Source organism: Euphorbia lathyris, chromosome 8 (assembly GCF_963576675.1).
Source record: "Euphorbia lathyris chromosome 8, ddEupLath1.1, whole genome shotgun sequence".
In the NCBI taxonomy this organism is placed as follows: Eukaryota; Viridiplantae; Streptophyta; class Magnoliopsida; order Malpighiales; family Euphorbiaceae; genus Euphorbia; species Euphorbia lathyris.
In genome coordinates this window covers 83,420,397-83,437,735 of record NC_088917.1, presented here as the reverse complement: position 1 = coordinate 83,437,735, position 17,339 = coordinate 83,420,397, and the positions used below count along the sequence as shown (strand labels likewise).

Sequence of the window (17,339 nt, the reverse complement as noted above, 5' to 3'; positions counted from 1 at the left end):
TAATGTAAGACGAAAATCATACCGAGCTAAAAAGCTAAAGTTGTTAGTTCGATTTATGCCTATAAACCTAATTGAAAATTGAAAATAAGATTTATATTTATCATATATTGCATGATATAAAATAGAGATTTGAAACTAAAGAAATTTTACTTATATACATTTACTCGAGATGTTTTGATAAAAATCGTTTCGGAGATTTGTAAAAATATTTCAAAAATATTGCCCGTATAGAAATATTATTTCTAACGATAATGATAACCTTAAAATATGTTAAACATTATTTAAAAGTAGAATTATTGAAACATATGAAATATAGACTAAGCAAAAATTTACGTTTATGAAAAATTGTCATTATGTTTGAAAAATGTTGCACTTTATATAAAAATGTTGCATTTCTGTTTTGAAAATGTTGCATTATATACTTTACTTAAACTTGAATAACAACATGCATTTATACTTAAATAAATAGCATTCAATCTCATTCGTTGCATTCATTCGTACTTAAGATTAAAATGAATATGAAATATCTCCTCCCACACTTAATTTGGACCATGCACTCATTGGTGCAAAAATTGATAAAACACGAAAAATAGTACGAAATCAAACCATACGAATTAGAAGTAAAAATATAGTACGATAGCATCCAAACATAATAATAAAGATAATTGTACCAAACTTAACAAAACATAATAACGAAAATGAGTGAAAGATAGAAAGGATAAAACCTATCAAGGTGAACTCGGTGGGGAGGGCGTAGTCTCAACTCCTTAGCGTCGGAAGAAAGATAGCAACCGACGACGAGTAGATTTGTGCTCACGGCTCAAAGTAGTAATACTGGCATCCACCGTGTTTATCCTCGAACTCATTTCGGTATTGTTGGGAACGACTTCATCTAACCGCAAATTCATTTGACGGTTATTCTCGTTCATTTGTGTCAAAACACGTTGCCATCCAACTTGTTCTTCAATATTTGGTTCCTCATTTGCTTGCTCTTGGGTATTAACATCAACATTCTCCTCCTCCTCCTCTTCATCAGATTCCTCATCATTGTCCTCATCATCCTCTTGGGCACCTAAACCTTGAGAACTTGAAGCTTCACCACCCAAAGTAGCAAAAACACGTCTTATACGATCCTCATAGGATATAAATGTGGGTGGTCCCAATTTCTTCAACAAATTGGCCCTTTGAAGAGCCGTGATATCCAAGGAAGGTAAACCAACAAGAGGCATATTTTGATAATCCGCTAATTCGCCCCGAGCACCCAAAACAATGCCGGTAATTAAATTACCCATTGGTATCTTCCTATTACGGGAGGCGGAAGCTCGGACCAAATTAGTAAATATCATCTCAACACTATCAACGGTCAAATTCTTGAATATACTATCCAATACAAACAAATCATGGACTTGCACCTTTGAACTTTCAACCTGACCAAATAAAGAAAATGATAAAAATTTGTGAAAGAAAAAGATACAATTATCCTTAATTAACTTACTAGAAGTGTTCTTCGGATGAAAAACATCTAAGCCGGTTAAAGAGTGCCAAACCGTGTGTGCATTAAAAGTCTTTGGTTTGGAATAAAAATTCCGAGTAGGAAAACCAAACCATCGATTCATTGTCGCATACCTGACCTCAAAACGAACACCATTATTTCGAAAAGAAATAATACTACGGCGCGGGTCATAAGCGAGAGTGACTAAAAACTCCACTATATGCGATTCATCATGAGAAAAACGCATACTAGCAAATCTTTTCCAACCAAGAACTGTTAAAAATTCATCAATATGTTCGGTAAAAGAAAATACGTTTACCGTTTCGGTATCAAGGAAAGGCATGTCGATGAATTGTATCTGGCTATTGGAAAAACGGCGATATTTTCTGCCTTCTACTTCCGTAGCAATATCGAACGGCGCATCATATTGAACCCGTAATCTAGTGGCTTCGGTTGCTTTGGTTTTGTTAGCAACTTTCTTTTGTCTAGGCATTTTGGTGTGATTTTGGTGAACGAGAGTAAGAAATTTGAAAGAGATGAATGGTAAAGTAAAAGATAATGGTGGTGATTTAGGGAAGAAGAAGATGAATATGGTAAAGATATATGGGGAAGGTGAGTGAATCTTTGTGTTGGGAAGAGTAAAAGGTGATTGATTGGTGTAAATAGAGGTGATTTATATAGGTGTAAGTTATAGGTATTGATTAGGATAGATGAATATGTATGTAATTAGAGTAAAAATAGGAAAGAGTGCAAAAATCTGTCCAAATCCCGTCATTCAAGTCGCGTGTCGCGATTGAGATTTTGAAAATCTCAGTCGCGACAGCAAGTACTCCAGAGGGAGAAATTCTGCTGAAAATTTTATTTCTTACTGTCTCAACCGAGATTTCAGAATCTCAACTGAGATTCTGGAATTTCTGGGTAAAAATTGGACTGTTTTCGACAATTTTAACATGATTAATTCAATTCCTCTTGTAATTATGCATCATTAATGTGAAGGTAAGTTCCTGAAACTTAAACAAACAAAACTGAAACATTAAATTGAAGGAAAACCAAAGGTTTTGCCTTAATTAAAAGATAGTAATTATAAAAAGAGAATGGAACATTTTATTCATTATGAACAATAATTACAATAAATACCTTATGAAAAAACGAAACATCTATGTACATAAACACCAAACATATACACAATATATACAATTAAACAAAATAGATTTAAGCAGCATCCCTATGAACTGGAAAACGACGTGCATTGGCCCTGTCAATCTTCGCTTGAATGAAGATTTGCCTTTCTACAGGAGAAAGAAATGTTGGGCCAAAACAAAAAACTCATTTGACAAGTCCTTCGTTTTCCAAAACCTCGTAATCAAGAATAGGAAACGGTTCCTTATCAGTCCAGGGTACAGAAATGGTTCCCTTGGTACCCAAAATGATTCCACATATGATATTTCCAAACCCTACTTCCCGGTTCTTCGAACGTGAAGCGGCAACTAACCCCTCCATTAAAATCTTCGAGGAGTTCACTATGTTGCCTTGGAAAATATCTCCTAACACATAGAGATCGGTGTCTTTCACGACACTGCTTCTGACTCTACCAAATATACTATGACAGAGAAATTTGTGAAGATACAGCATGGAGTTAGAATTTATGGATTTGTTGTAGGCAAGACATGGATTGAATCGCCAAAATCCTGTTAGCATTCTCCATATATCAGTAGAAGTCATATCTCGTCCAGGATGGTGTTGAGTGGTGTCTCGGGGTGGAAGACCAAACCAATTATGAAGTTCAGGATATCCAAAAATGAATACCTTACCCTCACAATGAAAACTGAGACGAACACGCCTCTTATTCACGAAACGAACAGTAGATAGAAACTCTAAAATCCAATTTCCAATTATAGGAAACTTCATGGAAGCAAACTTGGTCCATCCCATATTTGTCAGATAGCGATTTATGTCGTCGCTTATCCCGAGTTCTTCGTTCAGGAACTCGTCCAGATACAGCATGCCACAAAATTGTGCATATCTAAACTGCAAATATCGTTTCCCTTCATCATGATTGTAGATTGGAAACCATGCTCCATAGCGTGAAGAGATATCAACACGCTCCCTTCGAGCAGAAATGTTCTTCCTAGCATTTTTTAGAGATTTGGTCATGTTTCTGAAATAAGATGGTGTCTGTAGGATTTTAGAAGAAAGAAATTCAGAAATCTGAAAGATATGAAATGTTATGAAGGAATTCTGAATTTACAGGAATATATAGGTGACATAAGTGAAAGGTTGTGTCTGTTTAAGAATAAAAGATGTCTTATTGATACCTTTTGGATTTAACCTACAGAACTTTTAAAAATGAGATGTCTGCAATATCCTATAGTTATTTCAAAAATGTATAAAATACTGAAAATCTCAACTGAGATTTCCGGATTCTCAACTGAGAATTTCCAAATCCGGATTCTCTACAGAGATTTCTAAATTTTAACAAAAACACTTAATACTCTAACAAATAAATTTCAAAACATGACTAAATTAGATTTTTATTTTACAAAACCTTATTTGTACACAAAACTAGAAATAAAAATAAATTATATAAAAATGAAAATAAAATAAAAATAAATTAAACTAAAAATAAATGAATAAAAATAAAAATTATGAACAAAAATAAGAAAAAAGAAAAATTAAAAATATGAAAACTAAATAAATTAATTTTCATAGAATTCGTCCACGAATTCAATTGCTTGAATTGGAGCTCCTTCGTAATAAATTTTGCATCGATTACCGTTAACCTTAAATCGATCTCCTTTGGAATTTTCTAGCTCTAAAGTTCCATAAGCAAATGTTTTAACAACCACAAATGGTCCATTGCATCTAGACTTGAGCTTACCTGGAAATAACTTTAATCTGCAATTAAAAAGCAAAACTTTATCTCCAACATTAAAGCTTTTAACTTTAATTCTGGCATCATGCTATTTTTTTACTTTTTCCTTATAAACCCTTGCATTTTCGTAGGATAAATAGCGTAATTCATACAACTCGTTTAAGTCGAACAAACGCTTTTTCCCTGCGCTTTGCAAATCATAATTAAGGGTTTTTATAGCCCAATATGCTTTATGTTCTAACTCTACTGGCAAATGACAAGTTTTTCCATAGACTAGCCTATAAGGTGTCATTCCTATAGGTGTTTTAAATGCAGTACGGTATGCCCATAATGCATCGTTAAGTTTATGTGCCCAGTCTCTTCTAGAAGACGAAACTGTTTTCTCAAGTATCCATTTGAGTTCTCTATTTGATATTTCCGCTTGACCATTCGTTTGAGGATGGTATGGCGTAGATAAACAGTGGTGTACTCCGTATTTTCTCATAAGCGACTCAAAGCTTCTATTTATGAAATGAGTACCTCCATCGCTTACCATAACTCTAGGGACTCCAAATCGACAGAATATTTCATTTAAAAACTTAACAACTACCTTAGAATCATTTGTCGGGGTTGCAATTGCTTCAACCCACTTTGAAACATAATCTACGGCTACTAATATATAATTTTTTCCAAAAGAAGGAGGAAAAGGACCCATGAAATCGATTCCCCACACGTCGAAGATTTCAACTTCCAACATGTTTGTGAGAGGCATCTCATCTTTCCTTCCTAAATTCTCGGTTCTTTGACATTTATCACAACAGATAATAAATGAGCGGACGTCTTTAAACAGGGTAGGCCAAAAGAATCCACATTCTAATATTCTAGCTACTGTTTTGCTTACGCTGTTATGACCTCCATAAGCGCTTGCATGACATTCCCACATTATAGAGTCATATTCAAACTCACTAACACATCTCCTAAGCATTCCATCGCCGCATGTTTCGAACAAAAATGGATCTTCCCAAAAATACCTCTTAACTTCCGAAAAGAATTTCTTCTGTTGCTGAGAATTTAATCCATCTGGTATAACATGAGCAGTTAAGTAATTGGCTATATCCGCATACCATGGTGCTATGACACTTTTTACTTGCATGGGATATTCATCGGGGAAATCATCTCGAATGCCTAACGTTTCACCGATGGGACCGTTCTCATCTTCAAGTCTTGATAGATGATCGGCAACAAGGTTTTCTATTCCCTTTTTATCTTTAATCTCTATGTCAAACTCTTGTAATAACAAGACCCATCTAATAAGACGTGGTTTTGCATCTTTCTTAGCAAATAAATATCTTAAAGCTGCATGATCGGTATAAATGATGACTTTAGATCCTAACAAGTATGATCTAAACTTATCACAGGCAAACACTACCGCTAGCATTTCTTTTTCAGTTGTGGTGTAATGTAACTGTGCACCGGACAATGTGTGACTCGCATAATATATAACATGAAGTTTATTATCCTTCCTTTGACCTAATACACATCCTACAACTAAGTCACTTGCATCGCACATAATTTCGAAAGGTAAATTCCAATCGGGTTTCGATATTATAGGTATACTTACTAAAGCTGTTTTTAGTGTTTCGAAAGCTTTAACGCAATCTTCATTAAAATCAAAGGTTGAGTCTTTCATGAGTAAATTAGTAAGTGGTTTGGAAATTACAGAAAAATTCTTTATAAATCTCATGTAAAAATCCGCATGACCTAAAAATGACATTACTCCCTTAACAGTAGTTGGTGGGGGTAATTTTTCTATAACTGAAGTCTTTACTCTATCCACTTCTAAACCTTTTTCAGATATCTTATGACCTAAAACAATTCATTCGTCTACCATGAAGTGACATTTTTCCCAATTTAATACTAAATTAGTTTCTTCACATCTAGACAATATTTTATCTAAGTTCTGTAAGCATGCATCGAAAGAATCTCCATAAACTGAAAAATCATCCATGAAAACTTCCATGATATCTTCAATGAAATCAGTAAATATTGCTGTCATACAACGTTGAAACGTTGCTGGTGCATTACATAGACCAAAGGGCATTCTCCTATATACAAATGTTCCATAAGGACATGTGAAGGTTGTTTTGTCTTGGTCATCCGGGTAGATGTAAATTTGAAAGAATTCGGAGTAACCATCTAGGAAACAATAAAATGCATGACCGGCTATCCTTTCGATCATTTGATCAATGAAAGGTAGCACTAGTACAGAAATGGCCTATGGCCATGGTCGTTTACCCTCATTAGTCACGGTTTTACGACCGTGGCCAAAGCCGGCGTGGCAAATGCTTGGCATCTTTAGCCACGGTTATTCGACCGTGACCAAAGGGGCATTAGGGTCGGTTTTTACATATAACTGACTCTAATGTCTTATGTTTTAGCCATGGTTGTTACGAAAAACCGTGGTTAAAAGGGGTCTTTAGCCACGGTCTTTCATAACAACCGACTCCAATGCCTTGATCATTAGAGTCGGTTGTAGAAGAACCGTGACTAATTATAAAAGCATTGGAGTCGGTTGTGGAAACAACTGACTCCAATGCTCTAATTATTAGAGTCGGTTGTTTTGCAACCGTGGCTAATGTTATTGTTTTTAACAATTTTACATCAGCAGATTCAAATTACACCTCCTCTATTTTTTTGTATTACTGTAATTAACGGTAAACAAGATTTGTTATCCTCGGTTATTTACTGTAATCTAATTGTCGCATTAAAATTATTATAATGATTTGGATTGAAGGGAGCTACTATACAATGCATCATTGCTCATTAAAAAAAACATTCAAATAAATATATACTGTAATTAATTCAAATTGAAACTGCTCTATTTTACATCAGCAGGTAAAAATGTTAGCCGTAAGATATGTAACTGTTAGCCATTTTGCTATATACTAATGGATGATGCAGACACTGACATATCAATAGCAGCCCCTAAATGCACATTTCATATTAAGAATCTTACCTCAACATTAATCTTTCAAAGAGCTCCAACGTCAATTCAATTAACTTCAGAGTCATCAAGATGACTTCCCAAATCATTAGTGCACCTGCAACAATTCAATTAACTTCACAAGTGACCAGCTGAATGACACAAATATTGCTAAAAGGATACACTACTAGGGACCACTGATGCTTTCACCTTCATGCAAACACTTGCTCCTGCTTGGAAAGTCGATTCAAAAGGTGGTCCATTTTTAAAATGTGGAACAAGTACTCCTCAATCTGCAATGAAACAAGCATGATAAACAGATAGCATATATGCAATGTGATATACATGGATTCTGAAGAGGAACATATCATTTTTTATTAAAAAAAATGTTCTTTCTAAATTCTTAAAAAAATGCCCTTACTTCCTAATAGCTTCAAATATGCAGCTTGTTAGTTGTTACAAGATCTTGTTTTTGCAAAAGCTTAAACAATAGGACAAAATAACAAACTTCCACCATCCAATCGCACCTTGATAGAACATTAAAGTTAAATACCTTTGGAAGGCGAACACGAAAATATGATCTCAACAGAAACTGGGTCCTGTCGAGATCCATCTGGTAAAGTTGAAGGATCTATATTCTCCGCTTCAGATATCTCCACATTTTGTTCCTGCAAAGACCCACTAAATATCCATAAAACTTGTACACAATTTCATACATCTACCCCGCATAATTTCCACTTAAAGTTCACATTATAAAAAAACAATCATCATAAAATCATCGCCAAAAGAACAGGAGTGTAATATCAAATTAACCTTCAAAAGCAATCACTCATTATTTTCATGTTCAATCATATCAAGCAATCAACGCAATTTAATGCAAAGACTCATCAACCCATTCAGTTCCAGTTGAAGTTCACATTATTGAATAAAAAGCATAGTTTACGTAACAAAAGCAACCCTTATAGATATTTACCTAAGGAACATTAGTTTCTCTGATATCTACCTAAGGAAATAACTAAACCAAACTATGCCCCTTAAATGGATCGAACTAGAACGAAAAAAGCTTTCCATCACCATGATCATTCCCAGAACCATGTCCATCAAAGCGAAGGTATCGATATTTTTTCGTGGTGAGATACTACTCCATATCATCAAGAAGCCTAGGAATTGTTGAAAAGAAAAGTACGTGCATGGGCCGTAGCAATAATTTAAATCTCGTGCACTAATCTTTAAATTACAAGTACGAGCCAGATTTTAGAGTTAAACCAATGGAGATTAGAAGTACAGACCACAAATACTTTAACATATGGCAAGGATTTATAAGGGATTAGGGTAAGTATAAAAGGACAAAGTGTAACATCCAAAATAGCATAAAGGGAAGTTGTGCCTCTACATTAATAAAAAGAAAACCACCAACTAAACAAATTAAGTAGCATAAGAATGTAATCATAATTAGATCATTTCAACTAATAATTATCTCTGTTCATATAGGAACTGAAGTAATAGGAAAAAAGTAACTTTTTAGAGCCTAAATATCTCATAGTTATTTATAAGGTTCAAGCAATCAGTAAGAACCTTTCTATATTGACTTCTCTGCTCAAAAATAACAAACAATCACAAGTTCTATGAACATCTAGAGCTCACAGACCTTTTCAGGCATTATAACACCCTTTGGAGGTTCGAGTATGTGTCTATGGCTTTTAGGACTAAGGTATCCGATATTTCTGCAACAGAAAGCGGTGAGCAATATCAAACCAGTCAGAAGTTTAGAGCTTCTTCCGTCTACCTACCCTTCAGTAATTATGTTATACAAAGCATATCAAATTCATCGATTTCTTAGTTTTCGGTCTAGGCTTAGAATAAGCTGCCTATCATAATTTGCCTAACATGGAAATTTTATTGACAAAAGACGGATTGATACCATTGATCCAAAATCAGCAATTCAACCTTCTGATCCATACTTAGTTCTTTAATTTTGACTCCCAGACGGATATAGCCGCTCCCTCTGCGAATCCTGTCAAAACAGAATTGCCTGATGAAAAAAATTAACTTTCTTGTACAATCAATATGAAAATAAGCAACAAGGTGTTGCATAATTACCCTAAAATGAGAGACTTTACAAAAATGAGAAACTCAATTCAAGATATGAAATGGACTTTATACTTAAAAAAGTGCACAAAGAAAGAAAGAAACCTGAAGCCACAAGTAAGTGAGGTTAAGGAAGCAGTTCACCATTGCCAAGGCCATCTTTTAAGTATCGACCAGCGTAATCCACTTCCCTAAAACAGATATATACTTATTAATCTAATTTGATACTAGAATTCCGTAGTTAAGAAGAAAAATCTAAATGAGCAATAGCAAACTGAGCAAGAAAAGCAAACCTTTTGGTCAAAATTGCCATTTGATTTTTCTCCAGCATTAAAGAAGCAAATTGAGGCTGAAGTAGGAAAATTTGATGAGAAATTTGGTCTGTTGAGGAGAAGAGGGTGATTGTGCTTAGGAAATAATATGGGCGTTGAAGGATGAGAAATACAGATTGATGTAAGGATAGTGCAGACCATGATTTGGGTTAAACAGAGATAGAGAAAGGGGAAGATTGAGCCCTTCTGAATATCAATTGGTCCCCTCAAATATAAATTAACAAAATTTCATTGTAAGCTAACCAAACATTAGATGTTAACAAATAACAAGCTGAAAGAAAAAACTAGTGTAAAACTACAGATTATCTATTAGGAAAGAATCAAAATTCGGAACAAAAAATTTAAGTCAAAGCTAGTGATAAAATCAGTATAACAAATAGCAAACAATGAAGTATATAGAATCAATTAAAAGATGGGTACCATAGAATTGAGAGAAACAAACCTGTCCTGTAGCCAAAATGACAGGATCTCTCATTAGTTCCTTGGATAAAGGGCATTTAAAATCCTCAGGGCAAGGCAACGATTCTAGCAATTTAAAATCCTAATAATAAAATATTAGAGACGGTTGTTTGAAAAAACCGACTCTAAAGACCTTCAATTGAATGTGCGTCTAAAAATATGGTCTTTAGTGTCGGTTTATTTAAATAGACGTAGCTAATAAGGCATTTTTAGAGTCGGTTCTTACTAGCGACCGACTCTAAAAACCTTTAGCCACGGTTTTTTAAACAACTGTGGCTAATAAGGCGTGGCCATAGGCCATTTCTGTACTAGCGTAGAGGAAAATGATCGTTCCTAGTTGCTTTGTTTAGGTTCCTATAGTCTATACAAACCCTCCATCCGGTGGTGGTTCGTGTAGGTATTAATTCACCTTCGTCATTCCTTACAACAGTTATGCCTCCCTTTTTAGGTACACAATGGATTGGACTAACCCATTCACTATCCGAGATCGGATAAATGATTCCATTGTCTAAAAGTTTAGTAATCTCATTTTTGACTCCTTCTTTCATGTTCGGATTTAAGCGTCTTTGCCTATCCGCTTTAGGTGGCTTATCTTCTTCTAAGTGAATTCTATGCATTACGATACTAGGATTAATTCCTTTTAAATCTGAAAATTGCCATCCCATACTTCCTATCCTATTTCTAACAACTTCTTTCAATTTTTCTTCTTGAACATTTGTTAATTTGTTAGAGATAATTATAGGTAGAGAATCGCCTTCGCCTAAGAAAGCGTACCTCAAATGACTGGGTAACTCTTTAAATTCTAATTTAGGGGGTATTACAACCGAAGGCGGAACTGGTCCATCTTCTCGAATCAAAGGCTCTGGGTCCTTATCTTCTAATTATGCACCCATTATAGGTTCTATTATTTCTTCTCTTTGAATAACGTCATTGACACATCCCTCAACTAAGTCAAGTTTCATACAAGCGATCCTCTATAGGATATTTCATCGCTTTGTTCATATTAAACTCGATCTTATCTTCTCCTATCCTTAAAACTACTTTCCCTTCCGACACATCAACTAGAGCATCTTCAATTAGAGGACAATTCACATCATATGCAAAATCTAATATAACAAAATCAGTAGGAAAAATAAATTTATCGACTTTGACTAAAACATCTTCAATTATACCATATGGTCTCTTAGTGGTTTGATCCGCTAATTGCAAAACCATATTGGTACGTTTAATATCTTCTTCTAAACCTAACTTGTTAAAAATAGATAATGGCATTAAGTTTATACTTGCTCTTAAATCACAAAGACTACTTGGGAATTCAATATCTCCCAATTTACACGGAATCGTAAAACATCCGGGATCTTTGAGTTTAGTGGGCAAAGTACTTGACACTATTGAACTACAGTCCTCAGTTAGCGAAATGGACGAAATTCTTTCCCAACTAATTTTCTTAGAAATTAAATCCTTCAAAAACTTACCATAGTTAGGAATTTGCGTAATCGCATCCATAAACGTTAAATTGATGTGCAAATTTTTAAGTTTATCCAAAAACGTTAAAAGTTATTTGTCATAGTCCTTATTTCGGACTTTGTGCGGAAAAGGTGGTTTAGGTACAAAATTTTTTGTACTTGAGTCAATTGGCGAACTTTTTGTATTTGATATATCTTCATTGGATTTTGGTAAATCAGTTCCTGGTAAAGTCGAATCTCCGGGCATTTCCAGGCCTAGATAATTTTTCCCCGAACGAAGGGTGATAGCCTTTACATGCTCTTTCGGATTTTCTTCCCTATGGTTGGGAAGACTTCCCTCTTTTCGGGATGGAATTGATTTAGCAAGTTAACCAATTTGGACCTCCAAATTATGGATGCTAGATGAGTGGTTTTTAATAAGCTGATCGAATTTATTTTCGATCTGTTTAAAACCATCGTCGTGATTACTTATTTTTCCACTGATAGCATCTATAAATTTGTCGATTTTAGAAGATAAAGTTCTAATCGTATCTCTTGATTGATTTTGATAATTATTAGTAAGATTTTGATTAGCATTTGCATTATTGTTATTGTTATCTTTCTAGTTAAAGTTAGGATGCTTCCTCCATCCGGAATTATAAGTATTAGAATAAGGATTATTAGTCTGGTTTTGCCCTTGGACAAAATTTACCTGTTCGACCTCACTCATGTTTTCATAATCCACATCCGTTTGGATTGGATTACCATTAGAATCACACGGTGCCATAAACCTATCAATTTTGTGCGATAAGGCAAAAAATTGGGCTTGTAACATCGCGACAGGATCAAGATTCACTATACCTTTAGCGGATGATGTGTTTGAGGATGATGGTTTCGCTACCGGTATATGTCCACGTTCCGCGGGCCACATACTGCTATTTACTGCCATTTCCTCCAAAAGTTCTCTTGCTTGGGCTGAAGTCTTCTTCATAAATAATCCTCCCGACATAGCATCTAATGAACCTCTAGTTATATGATTTAATCCATTGTAAAATGTTCACATTAAAAGTGCATCGGGTAAATGGTGGTGTGAGCATAAACGTTGAAGTTCTTTAAAACGTTCCCAAGCTTCATAAAGAGTTTCATTATCATTTTGAGAAAAAGATGTTAACTCTTTTATGACTCTTGCGGTTTTTGCTAAAGGAAAATATTTTGACAAAAATGCTTGGGCTAATTGTTCCCAAGTTTCAAAAGTTGTGGCTGGCATAGAAGTTAACCATTATTTGGCTCGATCCTTCAAAGTGAAAGGAAAGAGGTGAAGTTTGATTGCTTCGGCTGTCACGTCTGTTATTTTAAAAGTGTCACAAATTTCTAGGAAATTTGTCAAATGGGTGTTAGGATTTTCATTAGGTAACCCATAAAATGTTACATTATTTTGTAACATATTAAGCAAAGCGGGCTTAATTTTGAATTGGTTTGCAGCAATTCTGGGTCTAACTATACTATTGGTCACACCGGCCACACCTGGCCTAGCGTAATCCATAAGTGTTGGTGGATCTGCCATTTTTTCTGGCTCGGTATGTGTTTTTACTGGAGTCTTATTTTTGTTTTTCTTGTTTCTCTTGTTCTTTTTAATGGTTCTTTCAATTTCTGGGTCTATAGGGTCTGGTGGGGTGCCTGATCTTCGAGAACTGTGCATGAACTTGAAATCTTGCACGAACCGAAACTACCTTCAAAACAGAATTTGAAATAAATATGTTAATTAGTAAATTAAATAAATTGCGAAAATTAAAGTAAGTATATTAAAACCTAGATTCGAAATAAAACACGAAAAATCTAAATTTTTGTTAAAAATTTTGGCGTTTCCCGACAACGGCGCCAAAAACTTGTTGAGCGATTTCTGCAAGTGCACGGTATACGCTTGTAGTAATAAAAGATATCGAACCCACATGGAACGCTTTTTAACTAAAACTTATTTTAATTCAGTTTTATTCACGTCTTAGGTTTATTTTAAAGAAAATCGTTTAATTAATTGTATTGGTTCGGAATAATTAGGATTAGACGAGAGTATTATATTGAACTTAGAGAACAATTCTGTCTTGAGATTTTTATTACAAGACAGACGCTTACGTATTTGGAATAAATCAAAGGTATAAAACTTGTTTTTATTAAGCAAAGAAAGCAACTATAACTCTGGTAAGATTATGAACATGTAATAACACAAGAATTTATGCAATTAGATGGCTTTGAATCGTAGAAATCTCTCTGGATCGGAGCAGATTTCTACCTTAATCAAATTAGTATTTTATATCCGATAAGCCGCGATCACGATCATATCATCCGTAAAAACTAATTCTTTCAAGTGTTCAACAAAGTTTCTTTGTGAATTTGATTGTATAAACGTTTTAATAAAAACACCAATTAATCATTTTGAAAATCATTTTGTCAGAACAATATCAAAATAACAACAGTAAGAATGTACTGAATAAAGTAATTGTATTATTAGTGAATTGTTAATCTTCACAAGTTAACAGAGAGGAAGAAACATGGATAGCATTTTGACGAAATCTTTGAGATCCGGGTTGTCAATCTTTCCCTCAAACTCCGTAGGTTTGTCAGACCCTTTTGCACTTCAGCCGTAAGTTCTTCTCGTTGAATCTTCAGAATAGAGACCGCTAGGTCCACTACCAGAATGAAAACTTGTCTCTGATCAACATTTGAAACTAAACTAATACTACTGTGTTTATAACTAATCTAATAACAACTTGTGTACATCAAGTTTGTATGTACAGAAATGAAATCTAACTTTCTGACTCTTTTTGAATCAGAGTTTCTTCAACATAATAACAACTCTCTAATTTCTCTAACTTTTTCCAACTTAACCAACTTTGATTTCTGAAATGGATCACTTATTTATAGTTGGCGAAGGGTTGTAATTGAAGGGTCATGTCCGCTGGTGAAGGGTCGCTTTTAGCCAAACGAACAGACGCGTTTTCTGGATTTAAACATGTGAAAACTGTGCAGATTTCTTCGCTGTCTCATATGAGATTCTGAGAATCTCAACCGCGATAATGGGTACGGGGGCGAGCTGACGAACATTGAATTTTAAGTGACTGAGATTCGTTTGTCGCGATTGAGATTTTGAGAATCTCAATCGCGACAGGGGCATTTTCCCTTGTCTTTCGGCTGCTTCTCGTCTCCTTGAGCCGGTCTTCTGATTAACACGTATTTTTGGCACGTAACTTAGGTTTTTCCCTCGTTTTTGCTCCGTTTTAGCTCCTATTTGGATTTAACCAAATAATTAAGTACCTTGCATCAAAGAATTAAATAAAAACGTAAAAGTACTCTAAATGAATATAATTAGCACGATTTCAATGTAAATTTAACGTATTTATATATGATATTTTAGGTATATTTTGGGCTTAACAAAAGTTTAGGTATTTGCAATGTATGTGAAATAATTAAATTGACAAAGATGTATTCAAACATGATATATAGATTCATGTGAAAAGATATACTGTTTCATTTTGATAAGTGCATACTGATATAGGTTAATAATTTAGCATGGTTAACATAAATGAAACAACAACTAAAGAATTAATGAATCATATAAAATGAATATTCATTATTTTGTTAAATAGTTAATAATGATTATAACCTATTATCATTTAATATATATATAGACAGATTCATTTTAACATTAGATACAGATTTATGTGAAAAGTTATACCTTCCTAAATTAATCATTATATATATATATATATATATATATATATATATATATATTCATTCGAAGAACTTTGCATGGTAACACACATTAAAAATAACCAAAGAATCAAACTTGAGTTTTTATACTAAAAACGATACATATATTCATAACAAGACATAGAATCATCATATAAAATGAATGTTTATTAACTTGTTCAAGAGTTAATAATGATGATAACTAATTAGCATTTAATATATAAGTACAGATTCTTTGATAATGGTGTATAAAAGCAAACATACATAAACCATAACAAAAATGAACTTATGAAAATAAAGTAAAGTTGTATTGCATGAACATATATTTACAAACATTGACGAGAACATATATACAAGGAAAATGAAAAACAAACCTATGTACAAACTATATACACAATTTAAAATCAAACAGAACAAAACAAATTAAACTAAATTCTCATCCCTTTGATTTGGGATTCACATAGCATGGTAACGATCAATCTTCGCTTGCACGAAGATCTGTCTTTCTTCCGCAGAAAGAAATCGCGGGCCTTCATCTTGGTTGTAAATGGGAAATGGTGTGTCGTAGCGTTCTTACATATCAGGATGCATACAGTGTGCAACATCATTCTTTTTGGAAGATTTATGCTTGGTAGTCATGTGTTGGAAAGAGAAAAAAGTCTCTGGAACTTTTTGAAAGGTTTGAATAATTAGAGAAGGATATCAGACTTTATCTGAAAGAGATTAAAAGTATCGAAATCTGATCTTCTCTAATTATTTATAATGATGTTAGGATGAATTAATGTGTCTGTTGGTGGAGAAAAGGTGCAAATTCACACCATTTGAACATGAAGAAGCTTAATTTTTCGAAATATTCGGCAATGGTGCATGAACTGAAGAAGAAAAGAAAGAATACAGGTCTGAAATACGCCCGTGTCGCGACCGAGAATGGCGATTCTCGATCGCGACACGCTGATTTCCACCAGGAAATCACGCTTCGAAACCCCTAAAATGTTGATCTCGGTGGAGAATTTCGATTCTCGGTAAGTTCAGAAAAAAAAAATTTCTTCATTTCCTTTGAAATTTTGGAATCTTGAATTCTCAACTGAGAATTCACATTCTCGGTAAGTTCAGAAAATTTTCCTACCTTCCTGAGACAAACTGAGATTGCTGATTCTCAACTGAGAATCCGGAAATCTCATCTGAGAGTCCTGGAATTCATATATACACATTAATTTCCTGAAAACTAATTAAAAACAGGACTGAAATAAATTCTTATTGATTTTAAACTTGATATACACTAACCTAAAAACTAAAAAGTTTAAGAATAAAAAATTGTAATGTTGAAAATATATCAAGTTAATAATTTGTTGGTTTCAAACCAAAAATCATGACTTATGAAAAATGAAAATGTGTCTTTTGTGCCTCTTGGTGAATAAAATCTAAATTAGAAATTAAATATATAGAGGGGATTTTTGTTTTTCAAAATATGTGTGTCGTGGTCGAAAAATTGGAGTATCGAACGTGACATGTCTTGCCCCTTGGCAAGGAATGCTTTGCATTGGTCCTTCCTAAGTCTATAGAGAATTTTAAAATCTCAGTTGCGAATAAAAATTCTCAGTAAGTTTAGAAATTTATAAGACAGAAAAAGTAAAGATCTCAGTTGAGAATTAAAAATTCTCAGTAAGTTCAGAAATTTCTACAAGGCTGAAAAAAAAAATCAAAAATCTCAGTTGAGAATTAAAATTCTCAGTAAGTTCAGAAATTCCTACAAAACATCAAACAAAAGTCACTGTAAAGATTTTAATAATCTCTCTACAAACAGAAACTTAAATTTTGTGTACTTTTAATTCAATTGATATTTTTTTTTTAAATCTAAAGACACTTTCCTCATCAATTACAAATATTTAAGATACATAACATATCTTGAATATCTTTCAATGAAATTTTTTATTTCTAATCTAAT

General features: G+C 33.8%; 1 non-coding gene across 1 annotated transcript; it reads left to right on the top strand.

Annotated features, from left to right (window-relative positions):
* Positions 1–12,729: 12,729 nt before the first annotated feature.
* On the top strand, positions 12,730–12,836 carry LOC136204953 (small nucleolar RNA R71). The gene has a single exon (XR_010675763.1). It is a non-coding gene; the product is annotated as a small nucleolar RNA R71 (small nucleolar RNA).
* The last annotated feature ends 4,503 nt before the right edge of the window (positions 12,837–17,339 follow it).